This window comes from Heterodontus francisci, chromosome 4 (genome assembly GCF_036365525.1).
Source record: "Heterodontus francisci isolate sHetFra1 chromosome 4, sHetFra1.hap1, whole genome shotgun sequence".
Taxonomy (NCBI): Eukaryota; Metazoa; Chordata; class Chondrichthyes; order Heterodontiformes; family Heterodontidae; genus Heterodontus; species Heterodontus francisci.
In genome coordinates this window covers 118,487,032-118,513,233 of record NC_090374.1, presented here as the reverse complement: position 1 = coordinate 118,513,233, position 26,202 = coordinate 118,487,032, and the positions used below count along the sequence as shown (strand labels likewise).

The window sequence follows — 26,202 nt, the reverse complement described above, 5'->3', positions numbered from 1 at the left end:
CATCACCACCTTCTCAAATGCCATTAGGGATGGGCAATAAATTCTGGTCCAGCCAGCGATGCCCATATCCCATGAATGAATAAGAAAAAAATCACAGTCCACTTTAGCCAACTCTGTCTTCATACCTGTGTAATTGCCTTTGTTTAAGTTTAAGACATTAGTTTCAGACCCAAGTACTTCACCCTCAAACTGAATGTGAAATTCCATCATGTTATGATCACTCTTCCAAAGATCATCCATTACTATGAGATCATTAATTAGTCCCGTCATTACCTTGGTGATGGAGAGTATATAGATTTGGATGCTCAACTTGGGATCAAATAGGATGCCAAGAAAAATTAATCCTTTTTGTTAATTCCCTTAGGATCTGCAGAGTCTCACTTAGGTTCGGAGCTGTACTCTAGACGCAACAGGAATGAGTGACTCAACACCAAATAATGTGTTAAAACAGTAATTTTATTAAGTAATTATTGAACAATTATTAATGATAAAAAGGAAAGAAAGATAACTTTATTAAAAAGGATGGAAAGAAAAGAATATAGAAAGACAAAAAAAAACTTATAGCACACTGCTACAGCCCCAAATTAGTCTGTTCACAACACCTCCCTCAAATGGTACAGTGTTCCCCTTGGTACATACACCACCAAGTTTCCAAAAAATGCATAGCATACTTCTATAACACCAAATTAGTCTGTTCACGACAGCTCCCTAAAATGGTACCATTCCCCCTTGGTACATACATCACCAAGTCTCCGGAGAACCTTGCACAGGGGTGGGCTCTCCGGTCAGTCACTCCGCCGACGTCCTTTCCTCCATAGTCTTCAGTGGTTGACCAGTCCACTCCAGCTGCAGCCCTGAATGATGGATGCTGTGCCCCTTTAAGGCTCCATTCCAGCTTCTGTAGGTTTTCATCCAGACTTTCTCAAAACAAAGGGCTGACAACCATGAGTCCTTATCAAATTCTTCTCAGAGGCACTATGAGGTGATTCAGGCTGTTGACACATCTTTTGATGGTGTCTCTCACCTGCCATCAATTAGGTTATACTGTCCATCAATTAAACTCCATTTTCTGATAGCACACCATAGTGGACCACCCCATGTGCAAGGTTTTCCATTGTCCTGGCATGTAGTTCAAGGGTCATCGAATGCCGTAAGAAATGACTTCTGTTTAAACAATGGGAAACAACCGTTATTTTCAAGAAACAGTAGGTTAAACAAAACAACAGCTGTGCATGTCCTACCCTGACCAGCATGAAAACAAAAGGAAAAAGTTCTTGGGAAAAAAAAAATTATACTATTGATATACCATTGATATAATTGATTAATTATTTGACTTAATCAGAGCACAGTTTTAAATCAATGTCTACAAAGTAACCTTTAAAAATTCACTACAGGTTTAATACAGGTTTAAAAAAAAATCAAAAGCAAAGTAAAATGCAAAAACATAAAAAGTACGAAAAAAAGTGGCTGCAGGCCTCAGGCCTACAGCCTAAATTAAACGGTTGAACATTAATTGGGTATTAACTCGTTTATTTTAAATGGATTAACATCTCTGGTAAAATAGTGACGAGAAGAATTGCAGGGAGATATATCAAGGCAGTATGAATGCTTTGGCCTTGGACAATAGGCAGGAAGCAGGGTGGAGTTGGTGGCTAGGGAAAGGAGTTTGTGATGGGGACCCAAGACATTGGCTTTGGTCTTCCCAATATTTAACTGGAGGAAGTTTCTGTTCAGTCAAAATTGGCTGTCAGGCAGGCAGCATGACAAATCAGAGGCAGTGAAAAGGGTTGAGAGAGGTGGTGCTGAGGTAGAGCCTAGCGTCATCAGGATATATGTGGAATCTGACATGTTTTTGGATGATGTCACTGAAGGGCAGCATGTTGGAGAGATAGGAGAGGGACATGGATGGATCCTTGGGATATTCCACAACAACAACAACTTGTATTCTCTAGAGCCTTTAATGTATAAAATGTGCTAAGGCACTTCACAGGGGCATTATAAAACAAAATATGACGCTGAGCCACATAAGGAATCTAACAATGCAGGAACAGAACTAGAAATCATTTCAAGTGATTCTCTGGCTATGATTGGACCAATAGGAATGTAACCAGGCGAGTGCAGTCCCACCCAACTGGACAACTTCTCAGGGGCAATTAGGGATGGGTAATAAATGTTAGCCTAGCCAGCAATGCCCATGTCCAGTGAAAGAATAAAATAAAAAGGAAATTTTGGTGGAAGATGGCATGGTCTACCATGTCAAAGGCTGCAGACAGGTTGAAGGATGAGGAGGGATAATTTGCCATGGTCACAATCACATTGATGCGTTCCAGTGCTGTGACAGGGGTGGAAACCTGATTGGAGGGATTCAAATCTGAAGTTGCGGGAAAGATAGCCATCGATTTGCGAAGTGACAACATGCTGCAGGACTTTGGAAAGGAAAAGGAGATTGAAGATGGAGCAGTAGTTTGCAAGGACAGAGGGGTCAAGGTTAGATTTTTGGAGGAAGGGGTTGATGACAACTCATTTGAAGGAAATGGGGAAAGTACCTGAGGAGAGGGAATCATTAACAATATCAGCTAACATATATGTGTTTTATGTCTACCTGTATGGGTACTCTTATCATGGTCATTTACAAACAATTTTCACCAATCTCCTACCAGGGTTTCCATCGGTTTCCAAATCCTCTCCTGAAGTACTAGTGATAATCTTGAGAGCAAGAAGTCAATGAGAGTCAACATTTGCCAGAGCACAAATCAGGCAGTAGCAAATCAGTAACTTGTTTTACACCCCCTGGTCTTCTTTTCCAATGCAAGAGTAACTTCAACACCAGGATCAATATTGTAATGTACTACAATGATAGGACTATATCTCCAACACAGAAGTCCTTGAAGCGGCCAACACCCCCAGCTTATACACACTACTGAGTCAGCGGCGCTTGAGATGGCTTGGCCATGTGAGCCGCATGGAAGATGGCAGGATCCCCAAAGACACATTGTACAGCGAGCTCGCCACTGGTATCAGACCCACCGGCCGTCCATGTCTCCGTTATAAAGACGTCTGCAAACGTGACATGAAATCGTGTGACATTGATCACAAGTCGTGGGAGTCAGTTGCCAGCATTCGCCAGAGCTGGCGGGCAGCCATAAAGACAGGGCTAAATTGTGGCGAGTCGAAGAGACTTAGTAGTTGGCAGGAAAAAAGACAGAGGCGCAAGGGGAGAGCCAACTGTGCAACAGCCCCAACAAACAAATTTCTCTGCAGCACCTGTGGAAGAGCCTGTCACTCCAGAATTGGCCTTTATAGCCACTCCAGGCGCTGCTTCACAAACCACTGACCACCTCCAGGCGCGTATCCATTGTCTCTCGAGATAAGGAGGCCCAAAAGAAAGAAAAAGAAAAAGAAGAACTACAATGATAACTTAATTTCTACTGCATTTTTATTTTGCTTTTACAAAGTATTTATTTTTCGGAACCGAAGAAGGGTCACTGACCCGAAACGTTAACTCTGCTTCTCTTTCCACAGATGCTGCCAGACCTGCTGAGTGATTCCAGCATTTCTTGCTTTTATTTTAGGTCAATGTATGACTCTGGCACTAGTAATGTTCTTGTAAATTCAAAGCATGCATAAAATAGAAGAGAAACAAGACAGCAAAGATTTTGAGCAAGATTGGAGAAAGAAAATCACTAATTGGTTTTGTACTGGGTGTGCAAACCACCCAACCTAATGCGAACGAAACACAGGTGGGGCACTAAGAAAAATTGAGGAAGTAGCATCAAAAAGCAACTTTTCCTTTGATCTTTCTGTTAATTCCCTTAGGCTCAAATTAGGCGATTGAATACTGATTGGGTGTTACTCATTTATTTCAACTGGGTTAACACCTTTGATAAAAGAGTGAAGAGAGGAATTTCAAGGAGATATATTAAGCATTCATTTGGCAGTATTCTACAGCTTTATTTCAGGTTTTTAACTTCTCAGCTCTTTTCCTCAGATATTGTTCTATTTTCATCACAGAAAAGTCACACTGTTAATTGTTTATGTATGTTGTTCTAAATTTCTTCCTCTGATGTACTTTATTTATCATTGTCCTGGCTGTGGTGTAAAAAAAGAAGCTTGCATTTAAGTAGCTGTGGTAATAAAAGTATCACAGTGTGGGCAAGTAGTAAGGAATGACAATCAGTCTTGCTACGACTGACCGCTCATGTCAAAGCCCCCAAACAAAATATACAATTCTGATTGTGGTGGGAGAGACGCACTGATAATTCAATCCCATCACTCTACAGATCGGCTAACATATCATTTAAAAACTTTCAAATTAAAGTAAGACCCTGCCAAATTGTACCATCTATTAACCCCTGAATGAGGCTAACCAAACCAGGTGTCTTTAAATCAACAAATTAACTCTTTAATTAGAAGAACTAAATTCTTAAACACTATGAAGATATAAACAACATTTAAAATAGAAAAAATTAGAGTCCTTGCAAATTTACAGTCCAATGTTGCTTGAAGTCCTCACAGGATGTTGCTTGAAATCCTCACAGGATGTTTGTTGCTTGAAGTCCTCATGGAATGTTGCTTTCCTTCTCCAATGAATTTCAATAATTAACGACTTGCAAACTCTTTCAATGGAATCAAGCTGACTTTAGAGTTTTTGAGGGATAAAAGATTGTCACAGTCTAACTTCCCTTCCTTCAGTTTAAATTACCAGAGATCTCTGTCTTGACTTGACTTTTTAGAATTTTGAGAGATAATAATTAAACAGACTAAAATCCTATTCCTTCAGTTTAAATGGTCGAGAGCTCTTTTTCAGGTGTCTGAACACCACAGCTGTCTGTGTCTTCTGTCTGTCTGTTAGAACAAACTGTCTCACTAAAAGCCAGTTCAAACTGAATTGAAAGAAATGTATCGCATCAGGCTCACTCCCAGTGGCTGTTTCCATGGTATCGAGAATGCACCCTTTGAATCGCAGTCTCCAAATGGCTATTTCTAAGGCAACGAAAATGCACCTTCCTATAACTCCTAAGGCTTGTCAGCTCTTAAAGCAATACTGATCCCTTGCAAGCCTTAAAGGCAAACTGCATATTCCGAAAAAAAAATACAGGACAAGGACAGTCTGGAGAGGCTATACAGAGGTCAGAATGTCTGTGGTAAGTAAATGATGAGGTTAATCTGAAATGTTTATTGAGACACTTAAGTTATTATTGCTCAGTGTGGCCAGGCTGTGCTGTGTATGCACTATAATGCAATGCCAAACATTCCAAAGTTTACTGATTCCACCATGGTTAAAATCTGAATCAGCAGAGAATAGGAACAGTAACCTGGAGTTTCCGCTACTATGTGCCACTACTTTCAAAGCCAATTGCCCAAAATCGGCCAAATAAGCGCAAAAGATCATGGATTTCAAGTGCAATTTACATCAAGTAAAAATCAATTTCCATGATCTTTTGCGCTAGTTTAAAAAAATCACACTGGAGCCAGCCCCACCCACAAAACTAATCACGCCGCCCAGATTTAATAAATTAACATGGCAAGCTTCTACTAATTGTGCTTGTTTGCATACCTTCTACCAGGCTCTTAAAATTAACCTTTGTTTTAGGTGCAAGGGTACTAACAGATACCTTTTAAAAGCTATTAAATATACTTTCCTTAATCTACGAAGAAACTGACTAATGAATATCACTGTAACTAGCAAATAGTTCTGTATAGTTTTTAAAAAAAGTCATTTTCAGTTGTTTAAAATTGGGTTACTCACAGGTGGAGGACTAGACATTCAGATTAAAAATGCTTATTTTTTGTGATAGGTCCATCTTCAGCTGTATAAATAAAACTGCAGGTTAATACGCATAATTTAAAAACATTTTTAAAAATATAAAATTAATATGTGGCAATATGCAAATGAGTTTAAGCAGAAACTTGAGCATAAAACTCACTTTGCAAAACTAATGTAATTTTGAGCACAATTTGTGTCCGGATATCCAATTGTGCCCAATGAGGAAACTCTTGGCCAGTATTCTGAATGGTAAATGAAGGCTTCATCAATGTTAGAACCTAATTTATAATCCTGTTAAAATACAGGAAAAGAACACAGGACATTAGAAAAATCTTATCATGTTTCCATCACCTCACACCTTCGACATCTCTTCCTCTATTCTTTCTTGCCTCTCTCTATTTTAGGGTGGTCATCACTCTCCCAACTTTTCTTCTCTTGTTCTTTTGATGCTCCAAATATGCCATCCTACAGACACCTCCTCCTCTCTGCATCTCACTGTGGTAAAACTTTACACAGTACTACTCTTTTTCTTCTTTACCTTCTATAGGACCTCAATAGTGTTGACTGCATTACCTTTTGTCCATTTCTTATAATCTTTTAAGCTTTTCAGCCCAAATGGGTGTTATTTAACCACAAATTCCTGTTTGTATCTCATTCTCTCTGGTCTTTTCAGCTCTGATGCTATCTTTCACCATGGCTCTTGAACCTTCACACAACTTTGTCAGTTATATAACTGCATATTAGGATCTTTTAGATGTATACAATTTTCTGCAAAGATCACAGCAGTCAACATTATACCAACACTAATCACTGCATTGAAGCTGACAAGTAAGTTTCATTTAGCTTAAAAGCAATAAATCCTTCTTTTGTAGATGTATTTAGCTGAGAAATAATAAATGTTTCAAGTTCTGTTCTTGAGCCTGAACTTACTGCTTCTATGCGCAGGTCCTAAAGTAAAGGGGGAATGTGAATTACCAAATGCAAACTTTTAGAATCCCAGTAAGCAATAAATCACTTAGCCAAATAATAAAGCCCACAATCACAAAACCTCCAACTTTCTTGCACCTGTGTAGAATTGCCCAGGTCACTAATTGCCCAGCTCTCCCAGTTTTCTAATTGGCCCACGGAGAAATAAGGTCAATCTGAATTATTTGCTGGTTTTCAGGGCTCGAGGCTGTTTGGCTGGCCTGGACCACTTTGGTGTATTGCATAATGCCTTTGTGGAGGCCACTGTGCCATCTCTTATTAAGTATACCAGCCGTATAAACGGCAGCTCCCGAGAGTGAAGCAGAGTGGGAATTTCCAGCTTAGGGTATGGCCATCCAGTGGTTCTCTCCACTGCCCATTATTTGCCTTCTAATGGGTGGAAAGGAGTACTCTTTGAAAAGGAAAAGATGCCCCAACTAGCACCAAAACATTGTAAACATAGGGCTGGATTTTACCAGCCCCTTGACTCCGCAGGTCACGGCGCGGGGGCCGGTAAAATGCTGTGGAGAGAGGCCCGCGTCGCCCCATGCTGTGGAGAAGGGCCCGCCGCATATTACCGGTGGTGGCAGGACCTCAGTGTGGCCCCCACCCCCCCCCCCCCACCGCCGCACAGCGACGGCACCAGAATTGGCATATGGTAAGGGGTACTTACCTTTGCTGATTATGCAGCCCGCCGCCTCTCCACTGACACTTCTGGATTTTTCACTGAACGGGCGATGGTCACGTGCCATCCCGTTCATGATCTGGAAAGCCGACGCATCCTCAGAGGTAGAAGATGTCATCAGCAACGGTAAGTTCTGTTATTCAGGGGTCTCACTCTGCAATATGGAAGGGAGGGGGGCTATTCAGGGGTCTAACTCTGCATTCTCAAAGGGGGGATGGATACACAGGGGTCTCACTCTGCATTCTGAAAGGGAGGCGGTCTGGGATTACTGGAGGGAAAGCTGTGCTGGCATGAAGGGAGGTACCATGTACCATCCCTCCGTTAACAGTGTACGCTCTGTGTTTGTGAGGGGGCAATGGCACACTCGGCACCCTGTGTGTGGGGAGGGTGCCAGAAAGGGCAGGAACATTAATGTTATATGGATGGTGTGAGCAATTGATTCAGCTGGTAGGATCTTGATGTGGTCATGCTGTGCCACTCTGAGTGTTGGCCAAGATGGGCAATGCCATGGCACGCCATATAGTTGATCCAGGAAAGCAGCTGATGTACCCGTCAACACCAATCCATGTCCTGTTAGGAACCTTCGAATACATGCAAGGTTCAACTTTATTTATCACATGGAAATAGGTATGACATCCTACATTGTGTGATCCTCTGCATGTGAGGATCTGTATGCATCAGAGGCAATACCAACAGGCAGGTGGGATCCACGTAGAGGTCCCCGGTCGTGAGCGGCAGCCCCCAAGGGGAGCCCGCCATTACATTTGCTGTGCCTCTAAAAGCCCCACATGACATGCCATTGGATGTCAGAGCACCAGTGTCAGAGGAGATTGCGAATATAGAGAGGATGATGACACGTCTCTGTGCCCTGCTCAAGGATGACCTGCAGCCCATGGGCTCCGGTGGACATCCCATACCTTTGTTCCTCATAGTGGCAGCGGTTCTCAAGCCTGACGCCTCTGCAGCCTTTTAGGGGCCCATTAGAGACCTTTGTGGGGTCACACAGTCAGCAGTGCACCGCTGCATCAAGGAGGTTACCAATTCCCTGCATCGTGAGTATGTCCACTTTAGGACAGACTCTCACTGCCAGGCCCAGAGGGCTATTGGTTCTGGCACCATTGCTGGGGAAACATAGGTTGTAATGTTCATAGACTGCACTCATGTGGCCATCAGGCCTACTGCCAGGTTACCACCTGCAGACGTCACCATTAAAGGAGCTCTCTCAATCTAGGTGAAGCTGGTATGTGATCACCGCAGATGCTTGCAGCGAATGTGTGACCGCTTCTCAGGCAGCTGCCATGACACCTGGGTCTTGCGCCAGTCCCGGCTGCCACTGCTGTTCACTGAACTGGCTCAGATGGAGGGGTGGCTTCTTGGAGGTAAGGGCTATCCTTTGCAGACATGGCTTCCGACATCAGTGAGAGACCCCACCACTGCTGCAGAGGAGAGATATTACTAGTTCCTTCCAGGCATTGGGTGGCCTATGTCATATTAGTCAAGCAATTATGCACCACTACATAATGGAGGACACTCAATGGAAGTTAATGGAAAACCTTCTGATTGTTGAAATTTAGAGGTTAGTCATGGGGTTTTCAAGGTCACATGAGCACAGTTAATTGCATTCGGAATCCAGCTGGTCTATTACATTGACTGTTCAATCTTTTTGTTTAGCAAGGTTCATAAGCAATATAATAAATTGAGAAGCTTACCTCTGGGGGAAAGAATGGGAAAGTAATACATCATTGGTTTGAGAAAACATAGGAATGACCAACGAGCTGGTAGGTCCTGTAGAATGGGTACCCACAACTGAGAGTCAGACATCTTTGGTCAAGTTTTAATCTCATTTTCTTCATTCTTCTCTTTCTACATCCTCATCACCTTCCTCTATGAAACAAAGAAATAGAAGCATTCCATCAGGAAAAATTAATTTCTTGGCCAAAAAATGTGTTTCTTGATCTTACTTGAAATAACAGGAGAACTGTTCAGAGATGCTGCAGTGAACCAAGTCACTGTCCTAGCAATATCTGAGGGAGCAGCAAGTGCTGCATTAGTTAAGTTCTCCACTTTGCTGTACTGCCAGCAGGGCAATGTTCTCTTCCTCCTAATGTCACTTATGCAGTGTTCTTTGAGGGAGGTGGGGGGGAGGGCTAGAGACAAAAACTGATGTGTGGTCCACCTGGATGGACCAAGCTTGGGCCTCACCCACCAAAAAAATGTCTTTAATTACCTGGGTGGGGGACTTCAATGTCCATCACCAAGAGTGGCTCGGTAGCACCACAACTGATCAAGTTGCCTGAGTCCTGAAGGGCATATCTGTCAGACTGGGCCTGCGGCAAGTAGTGAGGGAACCAACAAGAGGGAAAAACCTAGTCGACCTCACCCTCACCAATCTACCTGTTGCAGATGTATTTGTCTATGACAGTATTGAGAGGAATGAGCACTGCACAGTGGAAACGAAGTCCTGTCTTCACAGTAAGGATACCATCCATCATGTTGTGTAGCCTAATACCGTGTTAAATGGGATAGGTTCAGAACAGATCTAACAGCTTAAAACTGGGCATCCATGAGGCGCTGTGGACCATCAACACCAGCAGAATTGTATTCAACCACAATCTGTAACCTCATGGTCCGGCATATCCCTCACTCTATCGTTACCATCAAGCCGGGGGATCAACCCTGGTTCAATGAGGAGTGCAGGAGAACATGCTAGGAGCAATACCAGGCATACCGAAAATGCAGTGCCAACCTGGTGAAGCTACAACACAGGATGCATGCTAAACAGTGGAAGCAGTATGCAATAGACAGAGCCAAGCAATCCCACAAACAACGGATCAGATCAAAGCTCTGCAGTCCCGCCACATCCAGTCATGAAGGTTGATGGACAAATAAGCAACTAACTGGAGGAAGAGGCTCCGCAAACATTCCCATCCTCAATAATGTGGGAGCCCAGTACATCAATGGATGATCCATCTCGGCCTCCTCCTGAGGACCCCAGCATCTCAGATGCCAGTCTTCAGCCAATTCAATTCACTCCACGTGAAATCAAGAAATGACTGAAGGCACAGGATATAGCAAAGTCTATGGGCCCTGACAATATCCCGGCAGTAAAACTGAAGACTTCTGCTCCAGTACTAGCTGTGCCCATAGCCAAGCTGTTCCAGTACAGCTATAATACCGGCACCTATCAAACAATGCAATGAAGGGAGTGCAACGAAGGTTCACCAGACTGATCCCTGGGATGGCGGGATTGTCCTATGAGAAGAGATTGAGGAGACTGGGCTTTTAATCTCTAGAGTTCAGACGAATGAGAGGTGATCTCAATGAAGCATACAAAATTCTTACAGGACTCGACAGGGTAGCTGCAAGAAGGATGTTTCTGCTGGCTGGGCTTTCTAGAATCATGGGACACAGTCTCAGAATAAGAGGTAGGCCATTTAGGACAGAGATGAGGAGGAATTTCTTCACTCAGAGGATGGTGAATCTTTGGAATTCTCTACCCCAGAGGGCTGTGGAGAGTCAGTAATTGAGTATATTCAAAACAGAGATCAATAGATTTCTAGATATTAAATACATCAAGGGATATAGGGATAGTGCAGGTAAATGGCATTGAGGGAGAAGATCTAGTTGGATGGTGGAGCAGGCTCGAGGGGCCGAATGGTCTATTCCTGCTCCTATTTCCTATGTTCCTAATGCGCACAAAACCAATCTAGCCAATTCCCGCCCCATCAGTCTACTCTCGATCATCAGCAAAGCTGGTGGAAGGTCTCATTGATGATACTATCAATCGGCACTTGCTCAGCAATAACCTGCTCACCGATGCTCAGTTTGGGTTTTGCCAGGGGCACTTGGCTCCAGACCTCATTATAGACTTGTCCAAACATGGACTAAAGAGCTGTATTCCAGAGCTGAGGTGAGAGTGACTGCCCTTGACATCAAGGCAGCATTTGACTGAATGTGGCATCAAGAAGCCCTAGCAAAATTTAAGTCAATGGGAATCAGGGGCAAAACTCTATGATGGCTGGAGCCATACCTAGCACAAAGGAAAATGGTTGTGGTTGTTGGAGGCCAATCATCTCAGGCCCAGGACATGACTGCAGGAGTTTCTCAGGGTAATGTCCTAGGCCCAACCATCTTTAGCTGCTTCATCAATAACTTTCCTTCAATTATAATGTCAAAAGTGGGGATGTTCACTGATGATTGCACAATGTTCAGCAAAATTCGTGACTCCTCAGATACTAAAGCAGGCCATGCTTGCATGCAACAAGATCTGGACAACATTCAGGCTTAAGTGGCAAGTAACATTCGTGCCACTTAAGTACCAGGTAATGACCATTACCAACAAGACAGAATCTAATCATCTACCCTGACATTCAATGGCATTACCATTTCTGAATTCCCCCACTAGCAACATCATTGGAGATTACCATTGACCAGAAATTGAACTGGAGGAGCCATATAAATACTGTAGCTACAAGAGCAGGTCAGAGGCTGGAAATTCAGAGGTGTGTAATTCACCTCCTGACTCCTCAAAGCCTGTCCACCATCTACAAGGCACAAGTCAGGAGTGTGATGGAATACTCTCCACTTGCCTGGATGATTGCAGCTCCATCAACACTCAAGAAACTCGACACCATCCAGGACAAAGCAACCTGCTTGATTGGTGCCCCATCCACCACTTTCAACATTCACTCCCTCCACCACTGGCGCACGGTGGCAGCAGTGTGTACCACATATGAGATGCACTGCAACAAATCACCAAAATTTCTTCGACAGCACCTTCCAAATTTGCGACCTCCACCGCCTAAAAGGACAAGAGCAGCAGATGCATGGGAACACCATCACCTGCAAGTACCCCTTCAAGTCACACACAAAGAACAAAGAACAAAGAACAAAGAAAATTACAGCACAGGAACAGGCCCTTCGGCCCTCCAAGCCTACGCCGATCCAAATCATCTATCTAAACCTGTCGCCTATTATCTAAGGGTCTGTATCTCTTTACTTCCTGCCCATTCATGTATCTGTCTAGATACACCTTAAAAGACACTATCATGCCTGCGTCTACCACCTCCGCTGGCAATGCGTTCCATGCACCCACCACCCTCTGCGTAAATAACTTTCCACGCATATCCCCCCTAAACTTTTCCCCTGACTTGCTGACTTGGAAATATATCATCCTTCCTTCACTGTCACTGAGTCAAAAGCCTGGAATTCCCTTCGTAACAGCACTGTGGGTGCACGTACACCAGATGGACCGCAGTGGTTCAAGAAGGTGGCTCACCACCAGCTTCTCAAGGACAATTAGGAATGGACAACAAATGCTGGCTTGCCAATGATGCTCACATCCCATGAAAGAGTAAATAAATTTCAAAAAAAAATTAAATGATTTTTTTATTATAATGGAGAAATTTGTCATTCCACAAATATTAAATTAATTTTTCAGGGCTAGAGAGGCTTTTCATCAGAAATTATGAACTTAATATGCTGTTAAAACTCTGTTACACCTCATTCTACAGGATGTAAATCTTTTCAAGAGTTTTTACAGCAAGTCTAATGGTGTAATAATGGAAGTTCTCGTCAGTTCAATGATTTCTAATTGATTGCAGGGCAAATGTAGAATCATTGACAGCAATTTCTGGATTTCTGTGTATAACTGCGCATATGTGGAGTCCAGAAGCTGCTGTCAGTTTCAGAGGAGTAATGACAGTGAATGCTAACGGTTTCACCATCATTACTACTGGAAAATCTGAGACATAAAAACAAACTGATTAAGGAACAAGCTGTTTACAAGAGCACATGGTAATTACAGATGGGAAAGGTTATTTGGCCCGTTATAATATCCAGATGTTCCTTAAAGATTCCAGGGTTTATGGCTCCACCATTTTATCTAGATGTTTATTCCATCTGTTGATTGTTCTTTGTGTGAAGAAGAATTTCCTGGGGTTGGATTTTATTCGTGCGCTGCGCTTTGCGGCGGTGCACTTTGACCTCGGCAGCCTTCTGACATAGAAATGCTGCAGCACAGCCCCTGCAAAATTACGTGCCTGGGCTGATTTAAATAGAGGGGGCGGAGCGGCCACCCCTGGTGACGAGAGGGGCAGCTGCCACATCCCCGGCGACGTCCGGCCCCATTTTTAAAGAGCTTTAAACCCTTAGAAGGAATTTTAATTTTTAAAGGTACTGTATGCATTTATTTTTTATTAACAAATAATAATGATATGGAGTCTCTTCCCCAACACCCCCAATCGTCATTTCATTTCCCGATATTACCTTTTTCTCTACCTGAAATTTATCTCCCCAACCTTCTAACTTTGTCCTTCAACCATTTCCCACCATTCCCACATCCAATAAAATAGTTTTCCCCGCTCCCCCACCCGTGAAAATTTTATTCCACCCCCTCCCCACCAGGTTCTCGCCTAGGAACCCCATTTGGAGTTCCAAAGGCATGCAATGTACGAACGGTGGATGTAAAATCGGCATGGGACGGCCGCCGCCTGCAGGTAAGCTCATTTACATCTAGTTTAGGTTGATTTAAATACGTTGATGAAGGCCCCGGCCCCGGTAATATGCGGTGGGCTCTTCTTGACGTTGGGGTTTGAGTCGGGCCTCTCCCCGCAGAATTTTACCGGCCCCCCGCCATGACCCAAGGTGTCAAGGGACTGGTACAATTCAGCCCCAGTCCAAATCATATTTTACTACTTTGAACTAGTGTTCCCAGGCAGTGTAAAAATTTTGAAAATGTTGAAATTTGTAGTTATTCATGCCAACTGAATTTGGCCCCTAAAAATTAGCATTTTTAGTTCATTAGCACTAATTGTTTATTGCAGTTCTAATTCTATATTGGAATATTTTTCAGATAGGAGGAAGGTATACGGTGGTGTTCCTTAGGGTCGATATTAGGACACCTACTTTTCTTGATATATATTAACGACTTAGACTTGGGTGTACAGGACACAGTTTCAGAATTTGCAGATGTCACAAAACGTGGAAGTATAGTGCATTGTGAGGAGGATAGTTTAGGCTTCAAGCAGATGTAGACAGGCTGGTGGATTGGGTGGACTGAACAAAGAACAAAGAACAGTACAGCACAGGAACAGGCAATTCGGCCCTCCAAGCCTGCGCCGATCTTGATGCCTGCCTAAACCAACATCTTCTGCACATCCGGGGCCCATATCCCTCTATTCCCTTCCTATTCATGTATTTGTCAAGATGTCTCTTAAACGTCGCTATCGTATCTGCTTCCACCACCTCCCCTGGCAGCAAGTTCCAGGCACTCACCACCCTCTGTGTAAAAAACTTGCCTCGCACATCCCCTCTAAACTTTGCCCCTCGCACCTTAAACCTATGTCCCCTAGTAACTGACTCTTCCACCCTGGGAAAAAGCTTCTGACTATCCACTCTGTCCATGCCGCTCATAACTTTGTAAACCTCTATCATGTCGCCCCTCCACCTCCGTCGTTCCAGTGAAAACAATCCAAGTTTTTCCAATCTCCCCTCATAGCTAATGCCCTCCAGACCAGGCAACATCCTGGTAAACCTCCTCTGTACCCTCTCCAAAGCCTCCATGTCCTTCTGGTAATGTGGCGACCAGAATTGCATGCAATATTCTAAGTGTGGTCTAACTAAGGTTCTGTACAGCTGCAACATGACTTGCCAATTTTTATACTCTGTGCCCCAACCGATGAAGGCAAGCATGCCGTATGCCTTCTTGACCACCATATCCACCTGTGTTGCCACTTTCAGTGATTTGTGGACCTGTACACCCAGATATCTCTGCCTGTCAATACTTCTAAGGGTTCTGCCATTTACTGTATACCACCCACCTGCATTAGGTCTTCCAAAATGCATTACCTCACATTTGTCCGGATTAAACTCCATCTGCCATTTCTCTGCCCAAGTCTCCAACCGATCTATATCCTGCTGTATCCTCTGACAATCCTCATCATTATCCGCAACTCCACCAACCTTTGTGTCGTCCGCAAACTTACTAATCAGACCAGCTACATTTTCCTCCAAATCATTTATATATACTACAAACAGCAAAGGTCCCAGCACTGATCCCTGCGGAATACCACTAGTCACATCCCTCCGTTCAGAAAAACACCCATCCACTGATACCCTCTGTTTTCTATGACCGAGCCAGTTCTGTATCCATCTTGCCAGCTCACCTCTGATCCCGTGTGACTTCACCTTTTGTACCAGTCTGCCATGCAGGACCTTGTCAAAGGCTTTACTGAAGTCCATATAGATAACATCCACTGCCCTTCCTTCATCAATCATCTTCGTCACTTCCTCAAAAAACTCAATCAAATTAGTAAGACACAACCTCCCCTTCACAAAAGCATGCTGTCTCTCGCTAATAAGTTCATTTGTTTCCAAATGGGAGTAAATCCTGTCCCGAAGAATCCTCTCTAATAATTTCCCTAAAACTGACGTAAGGCTCACCGGCCTATAATTTCCTGGATTATCCTTGCCACCCTTCTTAAACAAAAGAACAACATTGGCTATTCTCCAGTCCTCTGGGACCTCACCTGTAGTCAATGAGGATGCAAAGATTTCTGTCAAGGCCCCAGCAATTTCCTCCCTTGCCTCCCTCAGTATTCTAGGGTAGGTCCCATCAGGCCCTGGGGACTTATCTACCTTAATGCTTTGCAAGACACCCAACACCTCCTCCGTTTTGATAATGAGATGACTGAGACTATCTACACTCCCTTCTCTACGCTCATCATCCACCAAGTCCTTCTCTTTGGTGAATACTGATGCAAAGTACTCATTTTCCTCTGGCTCCACACATAGATTCCCATCTCTGTCCTTGAGTGGGCCAACCCTTTCCCTGGTTACCCTCTTGCTCTTTATATATGTATAAAAAGCCTTGGGATTTTCCTTAATCCTGTTTGCCAATGACTTTTCATGACCCCTTTTAGCCCTCCTAACTCCTTGCTTAAGTTCCTTCCTACTGTCTTTATATTCCTCAAGTGCTTTGTCTGTTCCTAGCCTTCCAGCCCTTACAAATGCTTCCTTTTTCTTTTTGACTAGGCTCACAATATCCCGCGTTATTCAAGCATCCCGAAACTTGCCAAACTTGTCTTTCTTCCTCACAGGAACATGCTGGTCCTGGATTCTAATCAGCTGACGTTTGAAAGACTCCCACATGTCAGACTGTGGCAGATGAAATTTAACACAGAGAAGTGTGAAATGATACATTTTGGAAGGAAGACCGAGGAGAGGCAATATAAACTAAAGGGCACAATTATAAAGGGGGTGCAGGAACAGAGAGACCTGGGGGGCATATGTGCACAAATTGTTAAAGGTGGCAGGGCAGGTTGAGAAAGTGGTTAAAAAGGCATGCGGGATCCTGGGCTTTAAAAAAATAGCAGCACAGAGTATAAAAGCAAGGAAGTTAAGATGAACCTTTATAAAACACTGGTTTGGCCTCAGCTTTTTTAAATCAGGGGCTGTGTGCTTCGCTGGCTAGGCCAACATTTATTGCCCATCCCTAATTGCCCTTGCGAAGGGCAATACTAGACTATTGTGTCCATTTCTGGGCACCACACTTTAAGAATGATGTGAAGGCTTTAGAGAGGGTACGGAAGAGAATTATGAGAATGGTTCCAAGGATGTGTGATTTCAGTTACATGGATAAATTAGAGAAGAGAAAATTGAGAGGAGATTTGATAGGTGTTCAAAATTATGAGGGGTCTAGACCAGGGTTGTCCAACATACAGACCGCCAGCCACGATCTGGCCTGCCAAAGGTTTCCATCTGGCCCACGGATGTATTTCAGGGATAAGAAATTTTCCATTGTCTTCTTCTTTCAAACCGGCTTCTTACAAAGTCGCACGGTCAGTTTCACAGCTGACAGGTGCTGACATTGGGAACAGCGGTTTCCCAACTTTGGACAGTCGGGGTTTTCTGATAAGTTCTGACTTTTTTTTTAAAAGCCCGCCAGCAAACCCCAACTCTGTCCAAAGTTGGGAAATCGCTGTTCCCGATGTCAGCACCTGTCAGCTGTGAAACTGGCAGCGTGATTTTTTTTCAAACTGCCGACCCCAAAGCTGCTCTGCTGAGCTCTCCCGCTCCCTGCAACTATCAGAGAACAAGAGAGAGAGAGGGCAGAGAAAGCGTGGGGGAACAGAGAGAGAGAGAGAGAGAGAGGGAACAGAGAGAGAGAGGCGGACATGGAGAGAGAGAGAGAGAGGAACTGAGAGAGAGGGGGCAGAGAGAGAGAGGGGGCGAACAGAGAGAGCAGGGAAGAGGGTGGGCAGAGAGAGCGAGAGGAGCAGGGAGAGAGGGGGACAGACAAAGAGAAAGAGAGGGAGACAAGTGGACATCTCCTGACAAGTGGACATCTCCTGACAAGTGGACATCTATCTGGAATACTCCACATTGCTACAACAAGTATGCAGACAAACATTGATTACTTGTTCAAGCAAAAAAAATCAGGTATCTCACTAAATCAGTGTCCAACACTGTGATGAGAAAGTAAGTCAATAAATTAATCTTCTCATTTAAAACCTCTTCACAAAAATGCACATTTGTTGTTGTTTTGATCAATAGTAAGATACATTTTTAATGCCTTTATCTTTCTGAAATTGTCTCACTGACCCCCGATGTAAGACAAAAATTGTATTGTGGTCCCCCACATGAAAAGGTTGGACAACCCTGGGTCTAGACAGAGTAGAAAGAAAGAAACTGTTCCCATTGGCACAAGGATTTAGAACCAGAGGACACAGATTTCAAGTGCCTGGCAAAAGAATCAAAGACGACATCAGGAAAAACGTTTTTATTTAGCTAGTGGTTATGATCTAGAATGCATTGCCTGAAAGAACGGTGGACGCAGATTCAATTGTGCCTTTCAAAATGGAATTGGATAAGGGAAAATATTGGCAAGGCAGCGGATTAGGACTAGCTAAATTGTTTTTGCTGAGAGCTGGCATGGGCTTGTTGGGCTGAATGGCCTCCTTCTGTGCAGTAACCATTCTACTATTCAATGTGTGGGTTAAAATTGCCTTAATGTCTAAATGCAATAATCTGCTCCAGCAGTAACTGGGTAATTAAATCACAAATACCATAATGCCTGTCTTTTGTTCACCCACAGAACCTCAGCATCACATGTTGTAATAAAGTAAGACATGTGATCTCTTACATCATCATGGTAGGAGGTATTCTTTACACTCTCTCAAGATTAACCCTATCCGACCCTTATACTTGGTAGTCTGGAACTCACTGCCTTAATGGGTAGTACAGGCAGAAACCCTCATCATTTTTAGTTAAGTATTGACCATTCATTTGAGGAAGTTTTCCAAGGTGGGTTCAGCCAGCGGTTCTCACCCAGGGATCCGGTGCCCCCTCGGGGTCCACAAGAAGATCTCTGGGGTTGGCAAGTTGGCTTTTTCAATCAGTAGTCTTCCCTGCTACCCTGTGTACTGAGACAACTGGAATAGTCTCCTATACAAAGACTATACCTGCACAGGTTCTTACTCTTGGACACCATTTACAACATGGTGGGGTGAATTCCCCTGTGTATCTCTGTGCTCTGTGGATTTATCTAGGTAAGTTTTTTTTTAATTGCTTCTATGTTCATAGATATAAACCACTCACTACTTTTAACTTTTAAATAAAATGGAGGGAGTTAGAACTTCCTCAAACCTGAGTTTAGGGCAGGAAAATCAGTGAGTTAGTCTGGTGCTGTGTAGGCCGAGGTAGTAAGTTTTCCTTTCAATCCTTCCTTTCCCCTCATGCAAAGCCATCGTGTCAGTTGGAAGACAGTGGTATGGTTGAAAAGAAACTGGTGGTCTCTGGGCCTACAGCAAGGCCATAATCTGTGCTAGGGTTTGAAACATAGAAGGTTCCGAAGAAGGGTCACTGACCCAAAACGTTAACTCTGCTTCTCTTTTCACAGATGCTGCCAGACCTGTTGAGTGGTTCCAGCATTTCTTGTTTTTATTTCAGATTTCCAGCATCCGCAGTATTTTGCTTTTATTTGAAACATAGAAATTTTACAGCACAGAAGGCAACTATTCAGCCCATCGTGTCTGTGCCAGGCGAGAATGAGTAATCTAGCCTAATCTCACTTTCCAGCTTTTGGTCCATAGCTGTGTAGGTTACAGCACTTCAAGTGCATATCCAAATACTTATTTAAATATGATGCGGGTTTCGACCTGTACTACCCTTTAAGGCAGTGAGTTTCAGACTACCACCACTGTAATATAAGGGTTGGATAGGGTTAGCATGGGAAGCACTGAACACAGCAGTGACAGTCCATTAAGACAGCCAAGCCTGAAGAAAAACAAATAAACTGAAGTTCTCAAAGAAAGGGGGGAACCCTAAAGCAGCCTATTAAAAACAGTTTTGCGACATTTCATTAAAGCAAAACATCTGGAAGAAAAAGAGACTCTGAAAAAAGTCTATAAAATAAAGCAACATGGATCAAAAATTGGGAATGCTTTTCAAAGTCAAGTGGGACCCAAACAGATTCAAATCTGGGTATTAGGGCAGCACAGTGGCGCAGTGGTAAGCATCAAAGCCTCACAGCTCCAGCGACCTGGATTCGGTTCTCGGTACTGCCTGTGCAAAGTTTGCCAAGTTCTCCCTGTGAACTGCATGGGTTTCCTCTGGGTGCTCTGGTTTACTCCCACATGCCAAAGACTTGCGGGTTGATAGGTAAATTGGCCATTGTAAATTGCCCCTAGTGTAGTTAGGTGGTAGGACAATTAAGGGAAGGTGGGGATGTGAGAGGGAAATGGGATTAATGTAGGATTAGTATAAATGGGTGGTTGATGGTCGGCACAGACTCAGTGGGCCGAAGGGCCTGTTTTATTGCTGTATCTCTCTATGACTCTAATATGGAGAAAAAGGTTTCTCAGATACAGAATTGCATCTAAGTTAGACAGCAGGTCTGAAGCAGAGCAAGTGAAAACATCGGTGAATTCTATTGGGGTTATAGCAGATGACATGATTGCCAGACAAGATCTTAATGAGGCATCCACCAAATTTGATGAAGTTTTAAAAGCTTTTGATTCTTATCTCAACTTGTGGAGTAATAAGATTTTAGAAAGAGCAAGATTCAACAAAAGGGTCCAGAAACCGGGTGAAACAGTCAATGCTTTTATCAATGACCTTTACAGACTAGCTGAAGGATGTGAGTATGGAGACCTTAAAGCAGAATTGATAAGAGATCATATCCTTGTGGGTGTTGCTGATGAATCCATATCAGATCTTTTGCAGTCTAAAGAAGACCTCACCCTCGACAAAGCTATTCAGCTGGTGAAGCAAGCTGAGGTCCGAAAGAATAACAGTGCAATCCTGAGAGGTAAAAAAAAACCTTGATTCAGGAAAGCTCTAGCAAGTGTTTAGTTCCTTCACCAAAGGGCTGAAAAGAGGCACCAGGAAAAAAGGCACCCGGGGGTGGGGGTGGGGGAGGGAAGAAAAAGACGCCATTAAACCCTGCCAGTAATGTGGCGCCAGAAGTACCCACAGGCATGAACAATGTCCTGTAAATAGAGCAGAATGCTTTTATTATAGAAAAATAGGGCATTTCAGTAAAATGTGCCAAAATAAAAACTCGACCACCTCAAATTCTAAAGAAAAAGCATTTAATAATAGAGTGGTTAACGAAGTTAAACAATCTCCTGCAGCAGAGCAATTGAAACATTTTCTCGGCGAGATCAATGATCCGTATTAGGCATTTTGGTCTGCAGACATATATGTCAACGGATGTATTACTAATTTTAAACTTGACGCTGGAACGAGTGTAATGGTCTTATCAGACAAAGAGCTGTGGCTTTCCACATACTTTCTGCAACCAATGGAAACTCAGTTACATGGCCCAGGAGGGGCTGAACTTGAAGTAAAGGGGAAGTTACAAGCAACACTTCTGTACAAGGTAAAGGAGATATTAGAAACACTGTATGTCTTAAGAAATCAGGAGTTCTCACTCTGAAGCAGAAGAGCTTGTATTGACCTTCATCTTATAGAGAGAGTAGAAGACGTTAAACAACAAGAATCCAGGAGTCACTTTCAAGAGGAGTTCCCAAAATTGTTCACAGGTCTAGGCAGACTGAAGATCGAATATAGTATTACTTAGTGAAAAGACACTAAACCACTTTATCTCTTCACGCCTAGGAAGATTCCACAGCCACTAATGAAGCAAGTCCAACATCAACTGGAAGACATGACCAGGATGGAGTCATTTCTCTTGTTATTGAGCCTACAGATTGGTGTTCAGAAATGGTTCCAGTTCCCAAAGCAAATGGTGATCTTCGCATTTGTGTAGACTTAACTCAACTTAATAAGTCTCTGGCACGAGAAGTCCATCTGATGTCCTCAGTGGACAAATGTTTGGCAAAGTTATCCAGAAGCACTGTCTTCACGAAACCTGACGCGAATAGTAGCTTTTGGCAAGTTACATTAGATAAGAAATCAAAGTTATTGATGACCTTCATTGCTCTCTTTGGAAGCTCTAGCTTTAACCGTTTTCCATTTGGTATAACGTCAGCACTGGAAATATTCTAGACAACTATGTCAAATATTCTATAGGGCCTTGAAGGTGTAATCTGCCATATGGATGACATCCTAATTTTAGGGGATTCCATTGAAGAACATAACCAAAGGGTTAGAGCGGTTTTGAATCATCTGCAGCACAAAGGTGTAACACTCAATGGGAAGTGTGAGTTTTCAAAAACGTCCATTCGTCTTTTGAGACACATTGTCAGTCGTAGCAGCATAATGGCAGACCTGCAAAGACAAGACCTATTAACAAATTAACACTTCCTACTTCTGTCCACGATCTCCAAAGGCATGGTCAATCAGTTGGCAAAATTCCGACCTAATTTAGCCCAAGTTACTGAACCTTTGCAACAACTGCTGAGGAAAGCTCAGGCACAGTGCTAGGATGCACATCAGAAACAAGCATCCCAATGGACCACGGAGATGCTGATTTCACCAGATGTTTTAGCCCATTATAACCCTCCACTTCCAACTACAATTGCAGCTGACGCCACGACCACAGAGATAGGGGCAGTCCTTTACCAAGAACAGCCCGATGGAAGTCAAAGACCTGTTTATTATGCATCATGAGCACTATTTGACATTGAGATGAGATATGCTGTGACAGAGAAGGAAGATTTCACAGTCACTTGAGCTTGTGAGAAGTTTTCAAACTACATTTTGGCTTAAGAGTTATAATTGACACAGACCACAAACCCCAAGTTTCCTTATTCGACAAAAATGATCCGCTAGGATGCCACCGTGGATCCAGAGATTCCGGTTGAGGCTAATGAGGTTCATCTATGAAACAGCATGGCCGGAATTTTACGCCGCCCCAGCGGGTTGGATGGTGGCATGGGGGCGGTGTAAAATTGAGCGGCAGGCTCCAGGAGGCCTAACCACCCCGATTCCGCCTCCGACCATGTTTACAGAGGTCCGGTTGAGGGGGGTGAGAGCGGCCCGCTCGCCCAAGGCCAATCAAGACCCTTAAGTGGCCACTTAATGGCCACTTAAGGGCCCTCGCCCGCTTCCACGGGTATTTTACCCATGGCAAGCGGGTGTGCCGGGGACGTGAAAGGCTGCCCAGCTATAGCTGCCGGCCGTTCTGCACCCCGGGGGAGGGTGCCGCCCCCGCCTCCCAACCCAACCCCGTGAGCCAAGACGCCACCCCCTCCCCCCCCAACGATCACCCTAGCCTCACCAGGGCACGACCGATTCCCCTGGTGAGGCTGCCCGAACTTACCTTCTGTCCTGGTTCCATTGCGTCCTCCTCTATCGGCTGGGCTGCGGTCTCAGCAGTGGCCACCGCTCCCGGTGGCGCTGCTGAGACTAAGAGCTGCCGACCCGCTGATTGGCCGGCAGCTCACTGAGGCGGGACCTCCTCCTTTAAGTGGGTGAAGTCCCGCCTCAGGCCAATTAAAGCCTGGGGATCCGTAAAATACGGGACGGATCCCCAGGCTGGGCGGGAGCGGGATCGGCACCAACATTTACGTCAGAGTCCAGCTCCCGTCCGCCCAGCGTAAAATTCCAGCCGAAATGTACAGGGCAAGCAACAAAAGACAACAGATGCATTGTCTCGAGTGATGGTCGACCATCCTACTCAACGGCATGATAACTTTATTAATAAAATTGAATCACATTTTTACTGGAGTGCTGACTTGGGTTGCATTGGAGTGCTATAGTGGAAGTTTGGTAACTGAGGAAGTTCGGTGAGGAGGGAGAGAGGAGCTCCTTTCAATTCCAACCTGTCCTCAGAGTGAGGGGAGCCGAGAGCTTCCAAAGAGCACAGCTGACTGGGAGAAGACTCGGAAGCGGTGTTCCGGACCAGTAAGTGTAAAAAACTTACCTTGGGGTTTTGTGGCCTGCATCCAGGGAGAAGACTCGGAGGGCGGAGTTCCAGACCGGTAAGTATAAAAAACTTACCTCTGGTAAAAAAAACTGAAAGTGACGTCACAGGAAAGCTGTGACCTGATTGGCTGGGAGGGAATTTTTACTGAATTTGAAAATAAAACATTGATAAAAATTGATGAAACCCCTAATTAACTAATTAATAAGTAGAGTAACTAAACCAGAGGGAGGAGATTACTGTATTTAGTTAGCATTTAATATTTATAGTAGGAATCTAGCACTAGGGACCATATAGTTAGTTATAACAATTTAGTAAGGATTTAATAAGTATTTATTTATTTTAAATTAATTTATTAATTAGTGCTAAAAATGTCAGTTAGAGGGGTGAAGTGCTTCACCTGTGAGATGTGGGAGGTCCGTGAGTCTTCCAGCGTAACCGTGTACTCAGTTGCAGCTCCTCACAGACCGCATGGATCGGTTGGAGCGGCAACTGGATGCACTTAGGAGCATGCAGGTGGCAGAAAGAGTCATAGACAGGAGTTTTAGAGAAGTGGTTACACCCAAGGTGCAGGCAGATAGATGGATGACCGCTAGAAGGGGCAGGCAGTCAGTGCCGGAATCCTCTGTGGCTATCCCCCTCTCTAACAAGTATATCGTTTTGGATACTGTTGGGGGGGATGGCCTATCAGGGGAAAACAGCAGCAGCCAGAGCAGTGGCACCAGGGCTGGCACTGTTCAGCAGGGAGGGACAAAGCGCAGAAGAGCAATAGTTATAGGGGACTCTATAGTCAGGGGCACAGATAGGCACTTCTGTGGACGTGAAAGAGACTCCTGGATGGTATGTTGCCTCCCTGGTGCCAGGATCAAGGATGTCTCTGAACAGACAGGGGCATTCTGAAGGGGGAGGGTGAACAGCTAGAGGTTGTGGTACACATCGGTACCAACGACATAGGCAGGAAGAGTGACGAGGTCCTGCAGGGGGAGTTTAGGGAGTTAGGTAGAAAGTTAAAAGACAGAACCTCCAGGGTTATAATCTCGGGATTACTCCCTGTGCCACATGCCAGTGAGGCTAGAAATAGGAAGATAGTGCAGCTAAACACGTGGCTGAACAGCTGGTGTAGAAGGGAGGGTTTCAGATATCTAGACCATTGGGATCTCTTCAGGGACAGATGGGACCTGTACAAGAAGGACGGATTGCATCTAAACTGGAGGGGCACAAATATCCTGGCTGTGAGGTTTGCTAGCGTCACTCGGGAGGGTTTAAACTAGAGTGGCACGGGAGTGGGAACAAGAGCAATAGGACAGCAGGTGAAATAACTGAGGGGGAACGAGTAAATAAGGCCAGTAAGACTAAGAGAAAGACCAGGCAGGGAGATGTTGCGCAGAACAGCGGGACTGGTGGTCTGAAGTGCATTTGTTTCAATGCGAGAAGTATAACAGGTAAGGCAGATGAACTTAGAGCTTGGATTAGTACTTGGAACTATGATGTTGTTGCTATTACAGAGACTTGTTTGAGGGAAGGACAGGATTGGCAGCTAAATGTTACAGGATTTAGAAGCTTCAGGCAGGATAGAGGGGGATGTAAAAGGGGTGGGGGAGTTGCATTACTGGTTAAGGAGGATATCACAGCTGTACTGCGGGAGGACACCTCAGAGGGGTCATGCAGCGAGGCAATATGGATGGAGCTCTGGAATAGGAAGGGTGCAGTCACGATGTTGGGGGTTTTCTACAGGCCTCCCAACAGCCAGCAGGAGGTAGAGGAGCAGATTTTGGAAAGATGTAAAGGTAACAGGGTTGTAGTGGTGGGTGATTTTAACTTACCCTATATTGACTGGGACTCACTTAGTGCTAGGGGCTTGGATGGGCAGAATTTGTAAGGAGCATTCAGGAGGGCTTCTTGAAACAATATGTAGATAGTCCAACTAGGGATGGGGCTGCACTGGACCTGGTATTGGGGAATGAGCCCGGCCAGGTGGTCGAAGTTTCAGGAGGGGAGCATTTCGGGAACAGTGACCATAATTCCATAAGTTTTAAGGTACTTGTGGATAAGGATAAGAGGAGTCCTCAGGTGAAGGTGCTAAATTGGGGGAAGACTAATTATAACAATATTAGGCAGGAACTGAAGAATTTAGATTGGGGGCGACTGTTTGAGGGTAAATCAACATTTGACGTGGGAGTCTTTCAAACGTCAGTTGATTAGAATCCAGGACCAGCATGTTCCTGTGAGGAAGAAGGATAAGTTTGGCAAGTTTCGGGAACCTTGGATAATGCGGGATATTGTGAGCCTAGTCAAAAAGAAATAGGGAGCATTCGTAAGGGCTGGAAGGCTAGGAATAGACGAATCCCTTGAGGAATATAAAGACAGTAGGAAGGAACTTAAGCAAGGAGTTAGGAGGGCTAAAAGGGGTCATGAAAAGTCCTTTGGCAAACAGGATTAAGGAAAATCCCAAGG

At 44.2% G+C, this 26,202-nt stretch overlaps 1 long non-coding RNA gene across 4 annotated transcripts in view; it reads right to left on the bottom strand.

Moving 5' to 3' along the window:
* Window positions 1-513: 513 nt before the first annotated feature.
* Window positions 514-26,202, bottom strand: part of LOC137368707 (uncharacterized) — an 82,462-nt gene continuing 56,773 nt past the window's right edge. For 2 of the 4 annotated variants that reach the window (XR_010974811.1, XR_010974812.1), the window contains 3 exons: window positions 9,128-9,302; window positions 5,928-6,058; window positions 3,449-5,810 (listed from right to left, as the gene is read on the bottom strand). This is a non-coding gene — a long non-coding RNA (uncharacterized lncRNA). Of the gene's footprint in view, window positions 1,165-3,448; window positions 5,811-5,927; window positions 6,059-7,406; window positions 7,573-9,127; window positions 9,303-26,202 lie in introns of those variants that run through there. The other 2 variants (XR_010974813.1, XR_010974814.1) reach the window with 2 other exon arrangements.